The sequence below is a fragment of the Peromyscus californicus genome, unplaced genomic scaffold (assembly GCF_007827085.1).
Source record: "Peromyscus californicus insignis strain IS unplaced genomic scaffold, ASM782708v3 Scaffold_7__1_contigs__length_154581171, whole genome shotgun sequence".
Classification (NCBI taxonomy): Eukaryota; Metazoa; Chordata; class Mammalia; order Rodentia; family Cricetidae; genus Peromyscus; species Peromyscus californicus.
The window spans coordinates 2,843,725-2,870,229 of record NW_026294595.1 but is presented as its reverse complement, the minus strand read 5'-3'; the positions used below and the strand labels follow the sequence as shown (position 1 = coordinate 2,870,229).

At 51.9% G+C, this 26,505-nt stretch overlaps 1 protein-coding gene across 2 annotated transcripts in view; it reads left to right on the top strand.

Moving 5' to 3' along the window:
• Mrrf (mitochondrial ribosome recycling factor) overlaps positions 1-26,505 on the top strand; it is a 99,324-nt gene that overhangs the window by 68,848 nt on the left and 3,971 nt on the right. The gene's annotated exons all lie outside the window — the stretch shown is intronic.

The window sequence follows — 26,505 nt, the reverse complement described above, 5'->3', positions numbered from 1 at the left end:
TGATAAAGTGGGGCAACTGTGGAGGAGGGGAAAGAAGAAGTGAGTCCTACCTCCCCTCCCTACTCCCACCCTAGGCACCTACCATTTACAGAGAGAGCATGCTGGCCAAAAGCTAGCAAGGTAAGACAGAAAGGCTGGCAGCCTCATAGAAAGCCATAGCCGGCAGTAACGCCTGGGAACTGGGACTCAAGAATGACTTGTGTGAGGGTGGGTCTAGGAACTGGCCACTTCAGATAACTCTCACTACTTCTAGGACCTCCCCCGGTGTACAGAAGGTGACAGTGAGGCATAGGGGTGTGTGTGTGTGTGTGTGTGTTCACATATGGGTGAAGTGCCCATCAAAAGCAAAAGTGAGTGGCAGAGCTGAGACTTGGGCACTCCCTGGTGAAGTCTCATCCTCAGCCTGTGAGACACCACATTGGGATTTTTAAGGCACTGAGTTCAGAGGTGTTTTTATGTCTCCCTGGGACATTACAATCACAGGGGTTGGGAAACAGAAAGAGCCCACAGGTCATCACTTAGACTCCCTGTTTTTATTGAAGTTAAGGCTTGAAGTATGCAAGTGACTCACAAAGACCCTTTGATGTCACCAATTCCCTGCTTGGGGTTAAAAAAAAAAGTAGTTTGATCATAATGTCTCTTGGGTTCTCAGAAGCAATTGATTCCAACTTAGAACCACCTCAATAATCGGCAACTTCGTGTCCATAAATTAGGAGGAGAAGGGTAGCTTCCCACAGAGACAGAATGCTGAGCTGTGGGTGGCTGCAACTGCCTCCTGCCTCTGGCCTGCTTTCTTTCCCCCTGCTCCATCCCTTATCATCTGATCAACCCTCTTGGGACAGCCTTTGCAGTGGGGTGGCCCTCCTCAGAGCCTCCAGGGACTCTCCATGGCCAACTGGGCCCATCTCCATTCCTGCAGAACCTAAGTGCCCTGATCTTTCTCTATTCGACCAGCTCTTCAAAATGCAAACCATGCCCCTCCCTGGTAGAGATTCTGCTGCTCCCAGACATAAGAAATCCAGCCCCAAGGTCTTAACAGGAAGGACAGGTAAAAAGGCTGCTCTTCAGTCCAGTTGGGTCCCCTTGCTCTGCCCACCCACTCCCCCTTCAGAGACTGCACGTTCTGGGTAGAAGGAACTTAAGCGACCACAGCTGCATGGAGTAGTCATCAGTGACTCCGCTAGATGAGTTAGTGGGGGCAGGAAGACAGAGAATAAAGGAGAAAATTCCAGAGATTAACACACACAGGCACGGGGAAGAGGCTGGGAGCAGGTAGTTAGTTACCTGAGCATCACCAGCCCAGAGCAGACCTCCTAGTGGCCTGAAATGGGAGTGACGGGTCCTATGGGAATGACTCATCACTGAGGACCTGCCTCACTGTTCTCCTTTCTTGCCTCCTTGGAACTAGACCACAGAGGGGGAAAAGTGCACGAGCAGCTCCTTCCGTATCTCCCCTCTCATCTCCATCCCCTCCAGCTCCACTCCTGTGGCCATCCATGTGTTTCTGTACAGTTCATTGTAAAGGGGCGCCAGAACCTGGGAATCCTGGTACATCATCTCCAGACTCAGGTCCCAGCCTGATACCTCAGTGCCCACTGACTGCTGTCCTACTGCCCCTGGACTGTCCCCCCCCCAATGACCGATCTGATTGTGTTGTAGTCTTTAATTCTCCTTCTGCCCCGACTGTGAGCTCTGAGAGGGCTTCTTAACCTTCTTAACCTGCACAGCCTGCTTAGGCCAGAAACGAAGCCTCACACACCCTGTCTGTAAGGCAAGGATCTGCTGAATGAACAAACAGTTTTAACGCATTTGGCTGCTGGATGGGATGGGTTTTTCCATTCACCAGACGCTTCAGTGTCTTGTCCATGCTTGGTAAGTATCCTTGGAGGCGGCTTCCACAGGTTCCAGAGATGAACCAGTCACTACACGGTTGCTGACCTCATAGTCTGATGGAAGAGACCAACATTCACCAAGCAGTCATAAGACAACAATGCCAAGTGCAGGAAGACAAAGCCTGGAGCTAGAGAAGAGAGGGATTTTGTCAGGGAATACCTCTCTGAGGTGGGGTCTCATTGGGATGAGTCCAGGCTTCTGAGAGACACCACTCTCCCCTGCGTGGGGTTGATTGGACCAAGGAGCAGCCAGGTGTGGCAGACCCAGATTCTCCAGCCCTTCCCCTTGGAGCAAAGACTCAGGAGGGGGCCTCTGTGCTGTGGGTGCGAGGCGATGTGGCAGCCTCAAGCTGCTCTTCGCAACAGCTGTGATTGGGTTCTTTCTGCGTGGCGAGAGGCGGTTGCTTTGTGCACCCAGGCCTCAGCTGATTGTGACCAGGAGCTTGGCACCCACAGACTACGACCGCCAGGGTTTACCACGCACCCCCAGCGCCCGGGCGGGCCGTGTGCAGCGCGCCAGCCCAATCTCGCCTCCTATATTCAGAGTTGATTAGACGCTATTTCTGCCTGGATTTTTCAGAAGGCTCAAGAGCTTTTTTAATCACTACAGTGGCTCATTACGCTTTTGCAGTGACACTCATGTCCTTCAGTTCTCTTCTCAGATTAGATTCTATAGTCAGATGAATATTGGATGATTTCATTACATACAAATGCAATCAACAGTTTTGCATAAATTTCTTCTCTTTTCTTGAGTTTCAATTGACCCCAGCACCCATGGTTGCAGGCGCGATCCACATGCAAATGAGCTGGGTTTGCAGCGGAGGGGAGGGGCTGAGAGAGGCGGGCACTAGCTCGAGCCCGGGGGAGGCAGTAGTCTTGATTGCTCAGGCTTTGGGAGAGGGGCTTCGAGGAGCAGGAGGGTGAGGGGAGCTTGTAGCTAGCCTTATGCTGGCACAGGGCTCCCACTCTGCACGAAGTTCTCCAGATGACCTCAGGCACAGGAATGCTCGGAGTGGAGACTCTCTGCCTGGGCCCAAAATGGAGAGTGGAGCGCCTGACCACCTGGGCTCATGGCGGGATCCTAGAGGTGATTTGGTGGGGCTCTTTAACAAGAGTTTATTGTCAACAACTAGCTGGTGGGTTGCCCTGTGCATTCCTGCGAGGTGGTGGCTCTGACCAGATTAGAGCCCAGGGTGCTGTGGTTATTATAGCATCATTATTGCTGTGGGCAGCTTATGCTGTGGTTCTGAGAGCAATCAGCAAACCGGAAAGCCAGCCTGAGGCGGTTGGCAGAGTTTAGAAACTGTCTCAGAGTTGTTCTCAGTGTCTCTTTCTGGGTTTCTCCAGCCCTTTTGTGATAGAGGGAGAGAATATTTTCTAAGAGTTGGGCCACGAGAGGCTTGTCAACTTATGCTTGTTCCTCCTAGCCCGAGCAGCCCCCTCACTGCAGAATTCCTTTCTGGCTCACAGAGTTCCTTAATGAGAACTCAGGGGTTTCCTGAGCTCCCTGAAGCACCTGTCTGTCTGCACCTTGCGCTGGCCTCTGGGTCCCGAAACCCATCTCGGCTTGCTCAGCCCATGGTAGCTGAGGTTAGCAGGTAGCAAGCAGGTGGTGGGAACCAGAATCACCTTCCCTAGAGCTGAACAGAGTCTCCAAGGCTGACTTCAGCCCCTCACCAATGTTTGCCTTCAGATGCTCCTAGTGTCTGTCATGGGTCCTAGTCCTACTGAAATCAACATCAGGGTGAACGCTGTGGGCGAGGAGATGAAAGAGGACCCAGCCGTGCACCTTGTGCTGCCCCACAGACAGCATCAAAGCTAAGGATGGCTGGGACACAGGTCTGTGTGTCCCACCACACTTCCTTCTGACTTCTTCAGAAAACCTCCTATTATGAACGAAGACACGGCACTGAACACGGAGTACCTGGGACCTAGAGATAGATGTCACCTGACCTATTGTCTTCCTCCTGGACAATGGAACCCTGAAGTAGACAGTGACAGCCAGCCATGGAGCGTGGATGGGTCCTATCTGTGTTGCACACTCTGCCTCAGGCCCTTTCGATCCCTTCCCTAGACTGGGCATGTGGATACCTAGGAGTTTGTATTTAAGCCAGTGGAACCACTGAAGCCCTCAGAGGGCAAGAGGTAGTACTGGAATCGAAGCCAGATTCTTCTGGTGTGGTCTGGAGACTCTCCCTGTTCTGGCTGCACCTGGGGATCATTCCCATATCCAGTTCCACCTCCGACTGCCTGTACAGTCTGCCTTCTGCTTTCCCAGGGCCTCTTGGCTCCCAGCATTCATCCGTGCACATTTTCCTGCTGGCTCTTTCTAGATCTATCTAGCCTGGTCCCTTTGCTCTTAGTGGTTGCCAGAGTTAGCGTCTGAATGGAAGGTGCTGGTCTGAGACCCCAGGGCAGCTCCAGCTAGAACTCTGACTCCCAGAGAGAAAGTAAGGCAGGCTGTTTTCCAACGTCTCCAGAACCTTTTCCTACAGTGACCTTCCCTGGCCATCTATCCTCACCTGCCAGGCAAGGACAGCAAGGCAGCAACCATCAGATATAGGACCCAGATAATCAAGAGTCTGAGACCTAGGAAGAGACATGCAGACACTCAAGCTGTCAGGGATTCATCGGATATGTGATCAGATTGGCCATTATCCTGACATGAATGAACCAGTTGGGACACATAAAGGGGACAGAGCCATGACTGATTGCTCTCCTGTCTGAAAGATGGGGCTGGGAGAGCTCAAGGCCCTCACCACTCGGGCCTCAGACTAGGATGGTCTTGTCTCTCCACCTTCAGACCTGAGCACCTTCACCAGCCTCCTCTCCTTCATACACAATCCAGTTCCAGCACAGAGGGCTCCCCAACCCCCTCCCCGTGCCCCTTTCTGCCCTTGAACTGTGGCACACATAGGTGCTTTCACAACTAACCTTATGGCAGCCTGACAAGGAAGGACCCTGTCTGCATTGTGTAGCTAGTGATCTGGCACAGGCCAGCAACTTCTCTGAGCCTGTTTCTTCCTCTGTAAGGTGCAGACAGCGTCCTTCCTTGCCTGGCCATCATAGGGTTAGCTGTGAAGGTACCTGCTCCTGACCTGAGCACAAAGCAGGCACTCAATAAAGCACTTGCTAGGAACAAGTGACTGAGTCAATAGCCAGTTGCAGAATTTTAAGAGTGTAGACATGGGCATGGAGAGGGGTTGGTATCAGCAGCGGCATGAGAGAGAGTAGATGAAGGAAACCCTGAGACAGGGGCATGAATGCCTAGTGCAGCTGCAGTCAGGGGATCCCAAGATGTCAGGAGACGGCACAGGGCTCCACTGTGCGGTCTGGAGGCGGGCTGCAGGGCTTGACTGTTTTAAGTTGGGCACTCTCTGTGTTGGGGAAGGGAACGACCGAGGACCTCACTGGGTGTTGGTAGTGCTCCAAGCAGTGCCCACAGCAGCACCAGCCACCTGGTGCTGGTAGAGGCCTTGTCTGTTGCTCACACCAGCCCCTTAGCTCCACCTTCAGAAGGGCAAACCAGGGCCCAGAGGAAGGGAGGACCTGTCGTGACACTATCTTCCAAAGATGGGACCCTGCATCTCTGGGGAGGAGGAACTGTGTGTATAAAGTGCCTCAGAAACACTTTCTTGAGTGAGGGGAGAAAAGAGGGCCCCGCCCCAGGGTCTGGATGTACAGACCTGAAGCCTGGCTCCAATGAATGAGGGAGGGACTGGGAGGGGGGGAGACGGGGTGGGCTGTCACTAGGACCTGAGGACAGTGGCTGTGCTGCCTGGCGTCCTGGCACTGGGGCTTTTGTCCTGTGTTTAAGGAAGTTCATTTTTTTTTCTCTCCATTTGGTGCAGTTAATGCCTCCATCTTGCTGTTCCCCCAGAAAAGTTCCAGTGACATCACACTATGCCCACCTCAGCTCTCCTGCCCTCTTGTTGTAGGACTTTGACCAAGTAGCCCACATCACCGTCTGAGCCCTGTGTACTTCAGCTGTGAGGTGGGGCCGGTGGTGTCCACAAGCACAGGGCTGGGTGCAGATCAGAGGATCCGCACTCCTGGGCCAGGCCCAGAGCCCATTTCAGGATATCAAAAGCTAAAAACTGCTGCTTCTGCTCCTGTGTGTACCCTGGAGGGGGCATTGAACCCAGCCTGTGATGGCTTCTCAGCTGTAGACTAAGGATTGCCCATCTACAGTGCCTGCCTGACAATCAGAGAATCCAGGTAGTTTTGAGTCCTTTAGCTTATATAGTCTAGTAGAGGACTGGGGTGTGGCTCACTTGGTAGAGTGCTTGCATAGCATACATGAGGCCCTGGGTTCAATTCCCAATAAATTCCTAGTAAAACTGGGCACAGTGGCCCGCATCTGTAATTCCCAACACTTGGGAGGGGGAGGAAGAAGACCAGAGGTCCAAGGTCATTCTTGGCTACACAGCAAGTTCCAGGCCAGTCTGTGCTACATGAGATCCTGCTTTTCAGTCAGTCAGCCAGTGAGTCAAATAGAACCCGCTCTCGTGCCCTCGAGGGCCCGGATGATCTCCTGAGCAAGCTCACTCATATCTTCCACAAAACATGAGGTACACCAGGTCGCGCGAGGAAAATATCCCAACAGCTCCCCTCACTCCAGGTCAGTTTGAACATCAGCCGCATGAAGGCCTCCGAGTCTCCTGAATGCCAATGCTGTGGAGAAGATGGGCTCATAGGGCTGATGTGAGAAAAAGCAGGGTGTTTGGACCCGGGTCTGGCACACAGCGAGTGAGTCCCTTCCTTGTTCAAGACTCCCATGGCTCTGCCGTCCTCAGGATAAAGTGCTGCCAGGGCCCGGGCTCCTGTCTCGGGTGTCACTTTGTCCTGGCATCCAAGCTCTATCTTCAGTCACATTATTATTCTTGCTCTTTTCAGTCCCCTTCACACATAGGGTCTTTTTTCTGCAGACTGCCACAGTGTCTGGGTCTTCCATCTGGAGTGGGCCTCCCCATCCCATTCCCTCTGACTCTACATTACTCTGTAGGGTGAATGGTTCTACCCTAATACACAGCAAAGGCTGTCAAAGACCACAGGTCTCCCCTCCAGATGGATCTCCTAGAGGGCAGTGGGCCTGTGTGTAGTCTCTCCGGACGCACAGCGGGTGTATAAAGGGTGGATTCCCTCGTCCAGCAAAGATGTTTCAACTCAGACACTGAGTGTACTTCTTCAACGAGTAAACCAAACAGCGTTGGAAGGAAGATTCCCCATAGAGACCCCTATGCACCCCGAGAAGATTCCTGAGATGCCTTTCTTTCCCTCCCTGAATTCTTCAAGTGAGTTTTATAAAGGAGACCATGTTTGCACCGAGCCTCCAGGGTTGGTGCAGTGGTGTCAGTATGTCAGGCAGAATCCACTAGTCCAGGTTTGGTTGAGGCCTCTGGGGTCTGGGGGTCTGGAGTGGGGCAAAGGAGGCCTTGGGGCTCTGGAGCAATTGCTATAAAGTAAACTCCATAATCAGGTAAATGCATGCATGCAAAGGATGGTTCCCGTGCAGCTGTGGGCGTCCTCCGGCCAGCCGGAGGGGACCTGCCTAATCTCAGTGTAATGAAAACGTGGGTCTAATTACCACAGCAGGCCAGGGCCAGGCTGAGACTGGAGGGGGGAGTCTGTCCTGGCAGCGGAATTAGAACATTTAAACTGTCAGGCTGAATCTGGGAGAGGCCTGATTACCTGGACTGCGAAGACGCTGCTTTGGTTTTGTGTCGACTATAATTTCCTGGTCATTAGGCGTGAAGCCAGTGGCCACCTTCTTTCTCCTGCAGTGGGGGTCCAGGCCCTGCTTTGCTGACCCCCTTTTCCATGCCAGACCCGCCCAGAAGAACTGGCTTGAGCATCAACAAGGACAGGGAACTGGCACACAAATCACCCATACTGGCTGTTTGTGCTATCTGCCCTGGGTTATGGACATGTTAAGGAATGTGTACACTAGTAGAATATGGATGACACAGTGCAGAAGATGCGTATGGCATTTGTGGTATGCACACTGTATGTGGGATGCATGGGGTGCAGGTGTGAAGATATGTGTAAGTGACACAGAAGTTTTCTGTGTGGACTGTGTGCAGCTGATCCATCTATTTGGCACATTGCGGGGTGGGGGGGTCACGTACTTGTGCAGTATTCATGCTGATTGAATATCAGATACGGTACATATGTGAGTCATGTGTACACAGGTTTTATGAGTTATATGTTCCCAGTGGCATGTGCTGGGGCTTTAAATGCCATGAAGGCATGGATCAAATCCCTCAACTCCAGTGGGGTGCCTGGAGGTGTGAGGTATACAGCTGGTGAATGAGTTCATATGAAAGGCACCTGAGAGCTGTGTGATGCATGTCTGCATGTCTCAAAGCTGTGAGCATAGATGGCCTGGAGTGCGTGTGTGTGTGTGCGTGTGTGTGTGCGCGTGTGTGTGAGAGAGTGTGTGTATGTGTGTGTGTGAGAGAGAGACTGTGTGTGTGTGAGAATGTGTGTGTGTGTGTGAGAGAGAGTGTGTGTGTGTGACTGTGTGTGTGACTGTGTATGTGTGTGTGTGAGAGAGAGACTGTGTGTGAGAATGTGTGTGTGTGAGAGTGTGTGTGTGACTGTGTGTGTGTGAGTGTGTGTATGTGTGTGTGTGAGAATGTGTGTGTGTGAGAGAGTGTGTGTGTGTGTGTGTGAGAGTATGTGTGTGAGAAAGAGAGCATGTGTGCATGTATGAGTGTGGTGTGTATATGAGAGAGAAAGAGACAATGTGTGTGCATGTATGAGTGTGGTGTGTGTGTGAGAGAGAAAGAGAGTGTGTGTGCACGTATGAGTGTGGTGTGAGTGTGGTGTGTGAGTGTGCATGTGTGTGACTGTGGGTATGTGTGGAGTGTATGTATGTGTGTGTGACTGTGTGAGTGTGTGCATGTGGGGATGTGTGCTCTTCTACTGTGTCATTGGGGTCATGAACTATGCAGACTGCCTGGAAAACTTTAGAAACCTGACCTGTGGTGATGAGGATTTGGGATCAAGGCCTGCCTCTGCCACTGACTGGTTGTGGGGCATGGGTGTATTTTTCACTTTTACTGTTTCTGACTAAAACACTTGTAGAAGTAACTTAGCAGAAGAGGGGTTGGGGCCAGTGAGGTGGCTCAGTGCTGACTGCCACGGTCTATGACCTAGGTCTGATCCCTGGAACCAGCATGGTGGGCAGACAGAACTGACCCCCATGGGCTGGCCTCTGGTCTCTATACACATGTAGCATGCCCCTCCAATACACTCATATACAGAGATAAATCAATGTAAAAAAATTACCAGTTTCCTCTTATTTTGCCTTTTATCATTTTATATTATTTTATCTCGAGATCTGGAGGAGCCATCACCCATGCCAGAAGGCACGCAGCCTGGGCAGCTGCTCACATGGTCTCCACAGTCAAGAAGCAGAGAGCAACACTGCTGCTCTGTTCCATGTCCCCTTTTTACATCGCTGTGGGGTGGTGCTGTCAACATTTAACCCACCTCAATTAACGCAGCCTACAAGCGCCGTCACAGACAAGCCCAGAGATTGGTCTCCATGGTGATTCAAGACAGCATCGAGCTGACACTCAACCTCTCCGAGCCTGAGTCTCACTTGGTGAACACGCAGAGACGTCTGGTACTGTGCCATGTGCTCATTGCCTTTAACAGATGGGGAAGCGGAAGCTCTGAGCTGGCTAGGTAACTGCAGCGCAAACTCAGGCCATCGGACTGCAGCATGATTGCTGCACCTGGGGCGCAGAGGCTGGGACTGACTCACAGTCCACTGAGCTCCTGGTTCACCACGCAGCCAGAACACAGTGAATGTCATCGGCACATGATATGTGTACGTGAGGTGTATCAAATAGCTTTGAGAATGTGTGAAAAATAGGCAGAAAGTTCATCTGTGCTCGACACAGAAGTGAGTGTGTTAATTACATTTTCAAAAGGCTTATGATCCATACATGCACATGCATTTCATAGGAAGATCACAAGACATGCAAATCCATGTAGAATGATGTCTCCAGATGTCTGACATGGACAAATACATACTAGACATCTATGACATAGATGAACCTACACAATGTAATGACAGTCACCCAAGGAGCAGAGGTGGTCCTGGCCCATATACAGTCAGGGCATCGTTGCTACATGTCACCTTGAAGCTAAATTGTTAATAACCACTGTGTTTAAGACAGCTCCATATCCATGCCAGTCCCCTCCTTACTGTGTTCTATGAAACATAATGTAACTGTAATGTGAGGCATCCTTCATTTTAAGAGTGTTGTGTATGTTGTATGATGCAGTAGTGTGTGCCCATGCAGTTGTGCAGAGGCCAGAGGGGAATATGTTCGGTGACCTGCCTGTCTGTTCTCCAACACAGGTTGCAGAGGCCAGGACACCTAGATGGCACTATGTAGATGCTGGGAATTCGAACTAAAGACCTCGCGCTTGCACAGTGGCTGACAGTCCATGGCTTGTGTTCTTCCTCACTAGCTCCCTAGTGTAGGAGCCTCAGTTCCCAGTGTCCAGCCAGGGCCTGGCTTGCTGCAGATGCCGGAGCTGCAGAGGCCAGAGTTTGCTAAAGCAGCAGGACTGGGGCTCCGGTGCTGCACAGACAGACCTCTTTCCGCGCCAGGCACACAGCCCATGCTGCTGTGCAAGCTCACGTGATGGGCACATCACGGCAGCCGGCCCCGGGTCACTCCTGCACGCTGCCTGGCAGGCGGCGGAGCCTCCTCCCTGCGGTCTCCCGGGGCGCGACCTCGTGTACCCGCGCGGGGAACCCGGGCCCTGCGCGCTTCCCGGCGGCCGAAGGGCGGGCAGGAAGCGGCGCATTGTTCCCTGGCCGAGGCCAGAGAGGAGTTCCCGGCCGCAAACAGAAGGGGTGAAAGCGGAGCCCGCTGTGCCCTACGCTCCGCTGACCCCAGCATCCGTTCTGCCCCAAGCCCGGGGTTCTAGGTTCAAATCCCTGCCTGCAGTCTCCCTTAATTTCCCCCTGAGATGCCCTTAACTCCAGCCACTGGTTGCAAGCTCCCTCCAGCCCACTCGCTCCTCGGCTACCCTCGAAGTGGAATTTTAGCGGCTGGAAAGAAACTGGTTATACAGCTGTGGTGAGATCTCCGTGCAAAAGAGGCTTCCCACATTGGAGCCTAAAAGACCCTCGTCTGGGCAGGATTTGCCTGTGAGCACTGTGATGGATGGGGAAACTGAGGCCTGAGAGAAGAGAAGACAATACTGGCTTAAGGTCGCCAGTCACAAAGTCTTGCTAGCTGGGCAGTTTGACAGTCCCACGGGACTTCTCTGTGTGCGTGCCCTGGACAGCCAGCCACCTTTGTGGTTGTAGGTTGTAGTTGATCGAATTAACACTAGCCCGCTGAGAGTGAACCAGCTGCACACCGCGACTCACTGAATCCCCATACCTTCTGCAGTTAGGCAGGGAGAATCAGAGGCTCAGAGAGGTCGAGTGAACGGCCTAGGTCACACAGCAGAGCAGTTGTGAAGCAAGACCCTGACCTCCACCCACGGTTGGACCCAGGCCTCTTTTCTGGATACATCCTTCCTCCTGCCTATTGAAATGTTGGGGACATGTCCTGAAGTGCCTTGGCTGGCTGGGCCTAGAGATTCTGATTATGGAGGAACTGCCTCCTCTCCACCCCTGCCCCCCAACCGGGAACCCTACACCGGGGGTAATTGAGATCAGATGCGCCTGTGACCCGAGGAATGCTCCCGGGAACCTGGAAGCATTTATTGTTTGCGAGGGAATCCAGGTCTCCCTGCCTCCTTCCCTCCCTGCCTCCCCGCTCCCTCACTGCCCCCTCCCCAGGCGGAGCCTCGGGTACTGCCTGGGGTTAGAGCTGGGCCTTGATGAATAGGGCTGCTGAAAGCGCCGTCCAGGTTTCCTGCTTCCTGGGGATACGGTTACAGGGGGCCAGACTTCCTGCCCCTCTGGCAGCCTCTCTTTCCAGAGTGGATCTGCAGGCTCTCCGGGTTGGAGCTGAGCAGCTGGCCCAGGTTCAGTCAGAGGGGCTCAAATGTCACCTCCTCAGGGAGGCCCTCCCTGACCACCCCCTAGGAACCAGCCCACCTACGGGGAGTCCTTTCTTCAGCTCTGATGGTTGTGTTTACCTTGAGGGCAGGCAGGGGCTTGGCTTTGCTCACAATCAGAGGTCCTAGTGCTGTGCCCACACATAGTAGGTGCTCAGCAAATACCAACTAAATGGTGGGGCCTCTGCTGGAGTGGTTCTCTTTGATCTCTGACAGTGGAATATGACCTTGAAGTTGACCTCCAGACCCCAGGTCAGCACAACTTCACCCTTTTTGGTCTTAAACTCGGGTTTCTGTGGCCTTCTGGTCTACCAGCGGTCCACTGTCTCTGGTCTCATGCATATGGTTGTCGCCGCCTGCCTTGTCTTTCGGTTCCCCTGTGTGACTCTGGGCAAGCCGCTTGCTTTTCCTGAGCTAGCAGGGTTCCTCTTCAAACAAGAGCCCAAGTGAGAAGTCTAGGACAAGTACTGGCAAAGGGTGGGAGGTGGGACAGGGGCTGCTGCCCGAGTGCCTGGCCTTTCCTGTGTTCCCTCCTGGTGACCCAAGACACCTCTGCAGATACCTTGCTTTGAAAGTTTGAAAATCCACCTCCCTGATATTTTTTTCAAAATAATTTTTATGCCCCCTGCCCTGTGGTGTGTGTGTGTGTGTGTGTGTGTGTGTGTGTGTGTGTGTGTGTGTGAGAGAGAGAGAGAGAGAGAGAGAGAGAGAGAGAGAGAGAGAGAGAGAAGGGGGAGAGGACAACTTGCAGGAGTAGCTTTTCTCCTCCCACTTTGTGGGTCTGGAGGGTTGAAAGGTCATCAGCTTGGAGGCAAGCACCTTTGCCTGCTGATCTATCTTGCCAGCCCCAGTATTTCTCAATATTGTTTTGGGCCATGTTGCTGCAGGACCTTTTCTGAGTGTCTGACTGCTGTGTGTCCGTCCATTACTTCCTTCCTGCACCAACACGAATGGGCTCCAGTATGGGCTCCAGTATGGGCTGACCTTGATGCTAATCCCTCACCTCCAACTCCTCTTCATCTGTTAGCAGCCTGGCACAGTTGCAGGGGCACAGGCAGGGAGCCTGCTGGTAGAGCACCTTGTGTGACCTGGGGCGTCCCTTTTGAGAGCACAGAGCTCTGCTGGGCTACAGCTCCAGTAGCAGAAAGGGCCCTTGAGGGAAGAAGGGACAGTCTTTCTGGCCAACATCCCTGGGTGCATGTTGTCTGGAATTCAGCACCCACCCCCATGTCTTCCTCACTGCTGATTACAGGGCCTGAACTGTGCTCTGTAGATAGTAAATGCTTACTGGCAGCCAGGGTGGTTTCCTGCATGTGACCTGTGGTGAGTTTAATGTCCTCTGACACCATCTCAGCGTAGACAGTGACCCCTGTGCAGAAGCTCCGCATTCTGTTCGCTCTGGTCTCTGTGAACTCTCAACTGCCTTCCATGTGGGTGAGGCTGGGCATGCTACCAGGCAGTCAAGCATAGTCCCTCACCCTGGACACACTCAGGATCTGCTTGTTCCAAGTGCTTGGTCTCTGCTGGAGGGCCAAGGTGCAAGTGACAGTGTGCGGAGGGAGGCACTTTCCTCAGAAGCTTTGGAGGAAGCCTTACCGAGGGAGTTCCCATGGTAACACTAAGGATGTGTACAGATGGCCGGGTGGAGATGGGGTGAGTGGGCAAGAGCTAGGGATGAGGGGTCTCAATGGCAAGTGAGGGGTTTTCAGGCTGCTCAGGAGGATTCCCCGTCTTCGCTCCAACAATAGCAGGCCAACGTAAATCTGGCTTCAGTTTTACAATGTGACTAGAGTCGGGGTATCGAAACTTTGTTTAAAACAAAAATGTTGCCTCAAAATCTGTTTCGAGACCACAGCTCTTGGGGGTGAAAATGTAAATTCCCTAAGGAGCCTCACAGAGACAACTGCTGTGGCTAGGCAGCCTTCTCCACTGGGCCCGTTGGACCCTGTGCCTCCCAAGGGGCGCTGGCGGAGGCCCCATCCTGGTTCCACTGTCCGCTGGGGCGGACAGACCCCTAGTACGGCCCCTAGGAGGCCTTTCTTCAGTATGCCTTCCCCAGCAGACCTGAAAAAGGTGGCCTATGCTGCCATCTGGTGGTCACTCCGGAGCACTGTCCTGTGCAGGGGGTGCGCGTCCTGTGTGCGTCCAGCCCTCAGCGACTCTAGAGACCTTTACTGCGGTACGATCCTGTCACGTGGTTTGCTTTCTGTATTTGCTAAGCCTGGGGACCTGGCACCCTGGCTGTCTATGCAGCAGCCTGGGGTTCAGTCTTGGTTCCTTTCTCTCCATGCATCTCAAATCCAGTGGTAAATGTAAAAGAAACTCAGTATCTTTTCTATCCAAAGATTAAACGAGACAAATTCCATTTTGAAAAATTGTAAAGAAGCTTCTTGGCAGAAACTCAGATTCCTTCAAGGTCAGCACTTCTTTTCTCAGTTTGAATTTTTGTTTGTTATTGTGTGTGTTGCCGATGCCCAGAGAGGACAAAAGAGTGTGTCGGATCCCTTAGGATTGGAGTTTTGGGTGTTTGTGACTCACGGTATGGGTTCTGGAACTCGAATCTGGGTCCACTCAAAGTGCAGCTGTGCTCTTAACCACGAAGCCACCTCTCCAGCCCCGGGATCAGCACTTCCTGAAATCAAGGTGCTCACAATCGCTTTCTGATTATCAACTGTACCACTTTGAATTAGTCAGTCCTGTAAGAGTGTGAGGCAGAGCTCTGATGCTCGGGAGTGAAAGCCTCACAGGACCCACACGGCATGTGCTCTCCACTTGGTTAGACACGGCTGTGCATCCTCTGCAGAAGTCGAACTTACTGCCTTGCCGAAATACTTTGGATTGTGTGGCTATTTTCTTGGGACCCCAGACCCATTCTACAGATACGAAATGTGTCCCCTGATGTTCATCTTCAAGACCAGCTCAGCTCCACCCCCACCTCTCCCTGCTCCCTGCCGCCAGCCCTGGCTGGGACAGTTCAGGCTGTATTCCAGTTCCTGGATCCCACTTTCAGAGCTTGCTTTTATCATTAGACGCCCCATTAGTCAGGTCGTTTGACTCAGTGTCCCAATCTGGAAAGCAGAGTTAAGGTTAGTTATGCCTCCTTCAGGGGGTTATTTTTAGGGTAGGAAGAAACACCATATAAGAAGTTGTGCTGAGTTGGGGCTGTCTACAAGATTAGAGGTACTGTGCCAGGCAAGGCCACCCTCACATGACACCCCAGCTGTAAGCTGGGAGGTTCCTTGAGCCATTCTCAGGTTTGAGAATTTTCTAGAAAGACTCACCGAACTCCCCCAGGAGCTGGCGTACTCCGGTTATAGTTGGCTCCAGGCATGGGAAGATTGGCCAAAGGAAAAGATGGAGCCCCAGGGGAGGGGAGTTGCCTGCCTAGATGTGGTGTTCCTGAGCATGGACTTGGCATCATGCATGGAGGGTGGTCAGAAGGTCAATTTCAGCTGTGCCTCCATGTTCAGAGCTGATGTAGTACGGCATCACTGATGTGCCGGTTAGCTCCCCACATTCAGTCTGTGTGTGACATGTGTAGCCTGGTCCAAAGCCCCACACCTTAAGTCGTATGCCTGGTTTCATGGCCAGCCCCAACCCTAAGACAATGCAAGTGTGGCTGTCCCACCGTTCATCACACCTGTAAGAGTATCCAGTCTACCCCAAGGAGATACAACAGACAGAACTTCCTGGAAGCCCAGGGTGAGGTCAAGTCCATAACTACATAGACATACCCGCTTCCTCAGAGTCTTAGCCCTTGTTAGGCAGTTCCCTCTGCTTCTCACAGGTCCCTGCCTGCCTCTGGGCCTTTGCAGATGCTCTTCTCTCAGGAACGAACACTAGGGTTCAGTTAGGTGCCCCAGGTGTACGTTTTTGCCTCTTGTGCCATCGCTACGGTCTTGTCAGTTGTCTGTGCCCATCTTCCCCGGGCAGGAGGGTGTTTGTCCTGTTCTTTCCTATCCCAGCGCTACACGCAGAGTAAGCATTGGGCAGCCAGTTACTAAGTTACTTGTTAGTTCTCCACCATGCTTAAGAACCAGGTTAGATCTGGAGAAAGGATCCGAGCCTGTTACCTACATAAGCACAGAAACTCTGCTGGTAGCTGAGTGTGGATTCAGGGTCCAGGATGCCTGTGCCACCTTGGTTCTCATTTAAATTCTTGTGTGCCTAATTGCCTCCATGTCAGAGAAGCACACGGCTGACTTTCCCAAGGACAGGAGGAGCCAGGCAGGCCCCTGCTCCCTGGTGGCCTTTTTTGTTTGTTTTTCTCTGGGTAGGCTGTCCTGGAACTTGTTTTGGAGACCAGGCTGACCTCAAACTCACAGAGATCCCTCTGCCTCCCAAGTGCTGGGGTTAAAGGCGTGCGCCACCAAACCCAACTTCATGACCTCTTGAAAGGAGCTTGGTGGCTCCAACGGGCTTTGGGGCAGAGGAAGTGATGTTCAGTGGGTTCAGGAGATTAGAAGCTTAGACTCCAGTTTCATGTGCCCCAGGACCTTCCTAGGGTAGAGGCTGTGTGCTGAGGGGAGCCAGCCACAGGGTAACGCCACCTCTGTGCCCCAGGGTAGGGACCTAGGGTGTTCTGAGACCCAGACATTGCAGTTAGGGAGGCTGGGGCTGGGGCTGGAACCCAGGCTTGAGTGGGGGAGAGAGGGCCAGGAAAAGCGGAAGGAAGATCGCCCTGGGCAGAGGTCATCCTGAGAGCAGGAGGGAGGAGGAGGGAGCCCTTGGGAAGGAGCCAGGAGTCAGGGTTTCCAGGCACAGGCTGAACTCTGGCTCTGAGAGAAGAGGCTCTCTAGGGTTGAGAGTGGGCCACCTGAATTTGGTCCCTGGGACAGGTGGAGCAGAAATCAAGGCCTCTAACAGACTCCATCCTGAGAGCCTGCTGGGAAAGTTCTGGGGGCCGGGAGCTCTGGGCTCAGCTCTGCAATGTGTCCTTGGCTAACTCCTGTGTGTGTGTGTGTGTGTGTGTGTGTGTGTGTGTGTGTGTGTGTGTGTGTGTGTGTGTGTTGAATAGGGGTGTAGGTGGGTGAATGGAGGCTGATTCTGCAGAGACACAAGGTGTGAAAAGCAGGTGGGGAGGAGCCTGGATGGATGGGTCTCTCCAGCCTCTGTCCACAGGCTTGGGCCTTGCTCCCCCACCCCCACCCAGCTTCTCCTCTGCCCACCACATAGACCACATCTTCGTCTTCTCCTTTTTTATTTTCAGAAGTCCTAGAGTTCTGAGGAAGGCCCAGGCTGCTGGCGGAACCTGGGCACTCGGTTGCACGGAGGCATCTCTGGAGCAGTGGTGGCGTGTGTGGGTGGCATGGGCTCAGGAAGAAGCCGCTCTCAGTGTGGGGACACAGGAGGCTAGGCCTGAATGCTCAGAGAGAGGAGCACAAAGGATCCTGTCCTGGCCCTGTTCTTGTCCTTCTCCAGGGAAACATAGTTTCTTTTTGAAACCTGGACGCACAAGAGGTTGGTGGTGGGTGGGGCAGAAAGAATGTAGCCCTGGCACTCGGCCAGATGCTTGCTCTGCCTGGGACAGCCTCATACCTGGCTGGGCAGGGAGCTGTGACCAAGGGCTCAGTAGCTGGATTCTGAATTCAGTGTGGTAAACTCTGCCCTAGCTTGGGGCAAGCCCTCAGCGTTCCTTCCTGTGTCCTCGCCTCCCACGCCCAGAGAACGCACCAGAGGAGTCATTGCCCTGAAAGCCACTTCGGGACCCACAGTCTCTGTCAGTCCTGCAGTGGCTTTTGGGGTTGACCACTGTGCCTTCTGGGTTTCCTGCGTCCAAGTCTCCTTCCTCTGAGCTCAGGGTCTGGGGTCTTCAGCACCATGTTTCCTTCTCATTCCACGGACCCCAGACACACCGGCAGCTCCTCTAGCCCCTCTCAGTGTGGTGTGTGCTGGTCACACGGCAGAGGGAAGCTGTAGCTTCAGGGTTCAGTGCGCATCAGGCATCGTGCATGCAGCAGCCTCCAAGGGCTTCTCAGACCGCTTCCCTGGGAATGCTGGAGGGGGAGGAAAGGGGAGGGAGGAGGGGAGGGGAGGGGGAAGGGGAGGGGAGGGGGAAGGGGAGGGAGAGCATCTGTGGTCAGAATACTCCCCAGGGAAGTGTGGAAAGAGAAGCAGCTCCTGCCATAAACACAGGCAGAAGGGAAGAGTTAGAATGGAGACACCGGAGACACCGGGAGAGGGAGGAGGGAGAGCACAAGGTGGGAGCACACTGTGCAGACACACATTCTGGAAAATCATTCATACACATTAAATTTAAAAAAGTGTTAAAAAAAAAAAAAGATTTGTCCGACTTGAGATTTTGGTTTCAGAGGTTCCAGTCCATCTTGGGGGAGCATAGTCGCTCACTTCACGGTAGCTGGGCAGGGGTGCATGGCAGGGGTGTGGCGGGGATGCATGGGATGGGGCCATCTCCATTCCACATTCATGGCAGGTGTTCCCCTTGGTTAACTCTCTCTGGAAACAAGCTCATGGATACACGCAGTTCAATGAGGTTCACAATCGAGATGACCCTTACAGGTTCATCCCTTGTCAACTCGACATCAGTGGAGTAGAGAGAAGCTGAGTTTGTGGCTTAAATCTATGTGGCAAGTTGAGTGGAGTTAAATTTGTTTGAATTAGTTGAGATTGGGTTTGGGTGGTTTGTTGCAGGATATTTGAGCAAACTGTGTAAAGATGTGTTGCTATAAGGCACCTGATCAGTTTAATAAAGAGCTCAATGTCCCAGAGAGGAGCTGCGGGTGAATCTAGATGTGCCAGAGAGACGCTAGCAAGACACAGAGGGAGTCAGACATGCAGAATGGAGTCGGTAAAAAGCCATGTGGCAAAATGCAGAGTAATAGAAACAGGTTGACTAAAGTTATAAGAGCTAGTTTGGAACACACCTAAGCTAAAGGTCGAGCTTTCATAATAAGTCTCTGTGTCATTATTTGGGGGCTGGTGGTCCCAAAAGCAAGTCCAGCTGCCGTGGTTGAGTGGAAATAAACTAGAACAGATGGACTTGAGATGGGCTGAAATGAATTGAGTGAGATTGGCTTGGACTGTCAAGAAAGTTAACTGAGTAAGGAAGGCCCGGGACCCCGGTGACCATAGGCCATGAAGGGGCAGCACACTGGCAGAGAGGGATGTCCACAACCCAGACTGAAGCCAAGCTGTGACTCGGGAGGCTCTGCCTCAGCGTTTCTCCAGTTTTTAATCACTCCACACTTCTACCAGCAATGGAACTCACAGCTGTCATTCGTGTCTTAGTAGAGGAAGTGGGAACAGGAACCTTGTTTAACAAATGCATGCACTGCATGTGTGAGTGTGTAACACATACACAGGTTGTTTTTAAAAATGTATTTTTATTTATTTGTGTGTGTGTGTGTGTGTGTGTGTGTGTGTGTGTGTGTGTGTGTGTGTGAGATACAGGTCCCCGTGGAGGCCAGAAGGAGATGTCAGATCTCCAGGAGCTTGGATTACAGGCAGTTGTGAGCCACTTCAGAAGGGTTTCAGAACCAAGGGCTAGCTCTGGACAAACAGGGAGTGCTCCTAGCCACTGAACACACTCTCGGCTACCTAGGGGTAGTTCTCAAACACTCTCCTCCCTCGGGGTAGCTCTTAAACAATCTCCAGGATCCCTAGGAGCAGTTGTTTTTTTTTTTCCCTGAGACAGGGTTTCTCTGTGTAGTTTTGGTGCCTGTCCTGGATCTCGCTCTGTAGACCAGGCTGGCCTCGAACTCACAAAGATCCACCTGCTTCTGCCTCCTGAGTGCTGGGATTAAAGGTGTGCGCCACCACCTATAATCCTGGCTTTTTTTTTTTTTTTTTTTTTTTTTATTAAGACTGAAGGGGGAAGCAAAGGTCAGAAGGCCTTCTCTCAGCCTCTTAGCCCTTAGGGAAAAAGTAGTACTAATTGAGCACCTACTGTGTGCTTAGTATTTTCACACCCACTGTTACATTAAATCCTTCCCAAACACTTTCACTGTCTTTTAGAGAAACTACGGCCCACGGAATTTAAACGACAATGCAAGGCCACACTGTGTGGCAGAAGGCCATGTAGGCACAGCCTTCTATGGCAAGAGAGTGAAAGAGGAACATACAGGCTTGGATGAGCAGAGCTCTGACGGATTTGATTAGGGATGGAAGGAGACTGGGTGTGAGACAGGTGGATTTAAGGGCAGCAGAAGAGAGGAGAGGGTGAAGGGTAGGCACCCCAGAAATGCCATTGTCATTGAGACATCACCAGGGAGTCTGTAGCCCCTGCCAGGCAGGTCAGGCAGGGAACGCACTGATTTATGACTTCAGCATTGGGAGCTGGGACCCTCCTAGGATCTAGGCTGGAGGCCCCCCTCCCCCACTGCTCTAGATGCACAACAACCCATCGTCTGCTAGGTCTCTGAGAGGACTGGTGTTGGTCTCAAAGGCTTGTCCAGCAGCTGGCTCGGATGAGTATTTCTAGGATGGGTGGGATGGAGCAGAGCTGTGGGGTCACTCCTCTGTACTATCCATAAGGTGGCATGTGGAGGGCAACAAGTTTTGGGGTCCTGAGGTACCCACATATCCAGTGTGTCTCAGAGTGAGCAGTGTGGGCATGTGGCTGACCAGTGTTCAGTGTTCACTTACCACCTAGTTCTTTCTTGTGGTCCTGTGGTCTTGGCTGGGTGGCTGTGCTTCCTTCTCTGGTACCTCAGTGACTCATCCCTGCACACACACACACACACACACACACACACACACACACACACACACGCACACGCACATGCACACACACACGCACACACACGCACACACACACATGCACACACGCACACACACACATGCACACACACATGCACACACACACATACACACACACATGCACACGCACACACACACACACGCACATGCACACGCACACTGGGTAGCTGGAGAGAGAGACTGGGGTTGGATGGAGGGGATCCTGGCTCCTCACAGCTGTGGGCCAGGATACTACCAGAGGCTGGGGTCTTTGCAGCTCCTTCATGCAGCACTTGTTCATTTCTGGCTTAGAGGATGTCTATCACTCGCAGGGGTGGGAAATGCTGAGTGGCTGAAGTCTGTAGTTCTGGAAGTGAAGTAACCTGCAGACTCCTGCTGGGCCAGCTCACCTCTTTCTGCAGATCTTCATCTTCTCGTGGTATATAGGGCCTGCAAGATCACAAACACAAGAGTGTGTGTAAAAAGACACCACACACACACACACACACACACACACACACACACACACACACTCATTTACTCTTGCTAACTTAACAAATACTGACATAGTGCTTATTAGGCACCAGGCAGCATCAAAACAGCCCTATGAGGATGATACTGGCATTGCCTCCATTTTACAGATGTGGAAACCAAGGCCTAGAGAGGCCAAGTAACTTGCTCAATGACTTCCAGCTAGTGAATGGTCCTGCTGGGTTTTGTATCCGAGTACATTTCCTCTGAAGTAGTTCATTCATTCATTTAACACATGCCTACTAAGAGCTTTCTGTATAGCAGGCATTGGACCCATGGAAAGGAGCCAGACTTGCACAGGGTGGTGGAAGAGGGAGCTGGGGCTGAAGTTGGGCCTGCGGGGGTGTGAATTTGTGTTGTTTCCACACTGAGATCAATATTAGCTCACTATCAGCTTCCTGTCCTGTGCAGGCCAGTCCCTCACAGCAGCACCGGTCAATAAACTACTCAGGAAAGAGGGCATATGGGAGTCATTCCAGACTTGGGCTGAGGCCCAGACTTGCCATTTTCTGACTGTGTGACTTGCACAAGTGACTCTGTCTCTGTGAGGCTCAGCTCTCACCTCTAAAAAACATGCTTAGAGACTGTGCTGGCCGGTTTTATGGCAACTTAACACAAGCTGGAGTCATCTGAGAGGAGGGAACTTCCATTTCGAAGAGCCTCCATAAGACTGGGCTGGAGGCAAGCCTGTAGGGCATTTTCTTAATTAGTGATGGATGTGGGAGAGCCCAGCCTATTGTGGGTGGGGCACCCCTGGGTCTGTGGTCCTGGATTCTATAAGAAAGCAAGTTGAGCAAGCCATGGGAAGCGAGCCAGTAAACAGTACCCCTCCATGGCCTCTGCATCAGCTCCCGCCTCCAGGTTCCTGCCCCATTTGCGTTCCTGATGAACAGTGATATGGAAGTGTAAGTCAAAACCCTTTCCTTCCAACTTCCACTGGTTATGGTGTTTCATCACAGCAATGATAACCCTGACTAGGACAGAGACCGTGTTGATGTGGACAGGGAGTATTAGCAGGACAGGAAATTAGAGACAGGGTTCATGTCCTAGCTGGAAGCCTGAAAGAAAAGTCTTTGATTTTTGCCCTGGCTTGAGGCAAGAAATGTTGCTACTATAGAGGGCTTCGGTCCTTGGTCTGGTCCAAAAATGGCTTAGGCTTACCTCTTCAGGTGGAGGGACCTTATAATAGTCTCAGAAGGATGCTGTTGAAGCTTTGGGCCCCACCTCTGTTTCCCTGGTGAAAGCATCATCATTCCTTAGAATTTAAATCACCATATGCAAAGGTGGAAGGAGGTACCAGGGCTTTGTTGAGACCATTAAGGCAAAGTTATTTCCTCTGGGTCAAAATAGAATCTAAGCTCTACTTCTGGCCCAGCCTGGGAAGAGACCCAAAGCATCCCACTAGAATATCTGTTTCTCTTAACCGGCTGGACCTGTCAATCACTTGGCCAAGAGTCCCACCTCTCAGGATCTGATTCATCGGGAGGAGACATGCTAAGGAGAGTGTACAATTAATTATCTTAATGGGATAATATACTTTCTCTTCCCAGAAGCCCCTCCCTCCAGGCAGCTTCGTGGGGCGTTTTTTACCAGGCACCATAGTGGACCCCTGCCATGGCTTGCCCACTTATCAGTGCCCTAACTGCCTAACTGTTATGATACAGGGAGGCCCTGGCGGGTGGAGCCAAGGTGCCTCATGGAGGATGAGAGACAGAGAGGCCATGCAGACAGCACTCAGTGAAGAGTTTTATTTGGTGGGGAAAAGAGAGGGGGGGGGAGGGAGGGAGGGAGGGAGGGAGGGAGGGGGAGAGAAAGGGGGAGAGAGAGAGAGAGAGAGAGAGAGAGAGAGAGAGAGAGAGAGAGAGATGAGGAAGGAGGAGATTTTCTCTTTTAAAGGGAACTTCACGTCAGGATGCTGGGCAGGTGTCCAGGGGGCGGGTCAGACACTAACGCTAACTCAATGTGTAACTTTTTCCTTATTTCTTAGGTACTGGCCCAAAGCTAAATACACTTTCCTAGACACAGGGTGTAGCACGAATCTTAAAAGGTCTTATTAACTAAAAAAACTCAGTGCCAGTTATTGGGGTGAATTCTGAAAGATCAGAGAGACAGATCAAGCTACAGCCAACCTCACCTCGATAACTCCTCATCAGATCCTGTTTCCTCAAACTGGAAGCCTCAGAGTCCTTATCCGAATGGATCTCAGCTGAACTGCTGCTAAAAGCCTAAAAGCTTAAAAGCCTCTAGTTCCTGGTTTTCATGCCTTATATACCTTTCTGCTTCCTGCCATCACTTCCTGGGATTAAAGGTGTGTGTCACCATGCCTGGCTATTTCCAGTGTGGCCTTGAACTCACAGAGATCCGGATGGATCTCTGCCTCCCAACTGATAGGATTAAAGGTGTGTGTGCCACCATTTTCTGGCCTCTATGTCTACCTAGTGGCTGTTCTGTTCTCTGACCCCAGATAAGTTTATTAGGGTGCACAGTATATTGGGGACACACTGTCACCACAGCAGGGCTTTCTCACCAGTTCCCTGAAGCCCCCTCTTCCTCTTTGCGGTGAGGCTGTATACTGATGTTAAAGGCGTGACGCTCTCTTTCTCTCTCTCCTCCATCTCCCTTCTCCTGGCAGCTGCCAAGATTTATAGCTTACCTGCCCTGTTATTTCTCTCTTACACCTTAATACAACTCAAGCCTCTTTCTGAGTCCATTTTTCATTACTGAGACTACGAAGCCAAAAGAGGGAATCCATAACCCTGTGTCTGGTTGTCTCTGTGGGCCTTGGCTACTCTCCAGCTGAAGCAGGAGGTGAAGAAAGCCTGGCCCCCAGTGCCCCTTACCAACCCTTCTCTGTCTCCTGAGGGCAGAGAAGAAATGGCCCTGGATGCTGCAGTAGTTGGGTTCTCCCCATGTGGCCCAAGGCTGTTGACCTTCCTTCATCTCCAGCTCTCGGGCTGCAGACAAAGCCACTTGTCTCAGTGCGGTCCTGCTCCTTCCTTGTTACCTAGAGGGGTAGAGGGACCTCGGCTGTTCCTGCCTGTCTCTCTTCCTTCCTCTTTTAATTTAACTTAATTTCAAAATTGTGTGTGTACGTGTTTGTGTGTGTGTATGTGTGTGCATATGTATGTGACACCTGAGTTTGACACTGGGTATCATCCTCAACTGTTTTCTACCTTTTGTTTTTTATTTTTTGTTTTTGTTTTGAGACAGGGTTTCTCTGTGTAGCCCTGGCTGTCCTGATAGAACTTGCTCTGTGGACCAGACTGGCTTTGAACTCACAGAGATCCGCCTGCCTCTGCCTCCCGAGTGCTGGTATTAAAGGCGTGCACCACCGCTGCCCAGCTCTACCTTATTTTTTGAGATCTGTTTCTCACCGAGTCTAGAGCTCACAGATTCAGCTAGTCTGGCTGGTTCCAGGTGCCGGGGATCCTCCTGTCTCTGTCTGCCAAGTGCTGGAGTTACAGGCATGCTCCTTATGTGGGTTCTGGACTATCTGAACCCAGCTCTTCATGCTTGCAAGACAGGTTCTTCATGGTTCAAGCCATCTCCCAGCAAATCTGCTCTTACTCTTGATAGCTGCACCCAGGTTTCTTGTGGAAGTATCCTGCTTCCGTTCCGTCATGTGGGTGCACAGTCTGAGCAGGGCCAGCCAGAATAATCGGGATATTCCATCTCCCTGGTGATAGCAATTGGTTCAAAACTGACTACTGGAGCAAAGGCAGAACAATCAAGAGTCTCAGGAGCCTCTCTTGGGGCTGTGAGGAGAAAGACATTATCCTATCATACAGGACCAGGGCATGAGGACAGTGTGAACCTGGAGATACTCAAGTCGGGGGAGAGAGGGGATGAATATGAATTTAATGTAGCTTCTTTGCCAAAGTGACCTTGGATGTCTCTTGCATTGGAAATGATCCTGGTTTCTTCAGGGACTCCCTAGTCATAGGTGAAACCCCTTCGTCCAAGGGTTGCTGCTGAGATCAAATGAGAAGTTGACGTAAGCAAGAATGATTCCAGGCTGTATATGGCGAAGTGGCGCTGAGCGATTAACAAAGCATTAAAGTGAGGACGCATTCCCTGCATGGGGTGAGTCAGCCCGCTTCTCTCCAGCTCTGCACAGTGGACTTGTGCCGCTCTGGCCTGAGAATGAAGGAGTTGTTTAAAGTATGAATTCCTGCCCTCCAAGGCTCTAAGCCATGGAGCCACAGTATTCAAGTTCGCCAAGGATGAGGTGCCCTTGCACTGGTGTGTGACAGTTTCTTACACGATTGGTCCATTTTAGAGGAGGCCACAGGGGCACGGAGGAGATCAAAGTCTCCTGTGGGCAGCTGAATTGGACTTTCTCTGGGAGTCCCTGGCTGTGTCTCACTGTAGTCTTGCTATTTCTGGACCTTTTCCTTTGGCTGGAAAAGGTTGCTCACCTCAGAACTGCAGCATCTAATTGTGCCTGCATTCTCCAGAGGAGACAGACCACACCGGAAACACTCTTGGCTCTTGGTAGACACCAAAACTGGCCGTTCCATCCCACACTTCTTGCCCTTTGCTTTCCTATTATAAAACTCCATTTCCCAAGCTCCTTTGCAGTTAAGGGAGGCCGTGTACAAAGTCTGGCATAAGAGAAGTACCTGTGGGTCTGTGGGGGTGTCTGCTCTCTCCTTAGCCTTTCCACACTTGGAGCAAGGGGCCAGGGGGTGACACACAGACATAGCCAGCAGAAGGACTGACTGAAGAGCCCACTCCTTGTGGCATGACTGCACAACACTGGAATCTCCATCTCAGTACTTCCTGCCATTTGAGGAAGACCCCCATCCCCTCTTTTGATGAAATCTCCTACGTGTGGCGCTTTTTTGTCATATGCAACTAAATGTAATCCTGACACAGGAAGCTAGCACACGCCTGCTGTCGTTCTCTCTACAGTTCTCTTAAGGATCCCCAATCTAGGACCATGATGACAGATTTGAATTCATTGTGTAATTATTAATTATAATCATGACAGCAGGACTGGTCACTTCCCAAATGCCTCCTGGGGGCTATGGATTAGGCTAAGTGATCCTGGGCCCCTCACAATGGTTATTATTGTCTTTATTGTCCAATGAGGAAACTAGGCTCAGAGACATCATATGAGTTACTCAGAGTCAACAGAGTCACACAGCTAGACCTGGAAGCTGGGCTATGAACCAGGGTGCATCATGGTAGAAGGACCACTGGGCCATCCTGGGCTAATCTGGTGGTGAGGTCTGTGTGACAGCGGACCCTGCAGTGGAAACTCCCTGGATGAACAGGGAACTCTCCACACACCAACTGTCTGCCTGCTTATCTTTTGGGCCTGTCCTTGGCAGGATTTGGG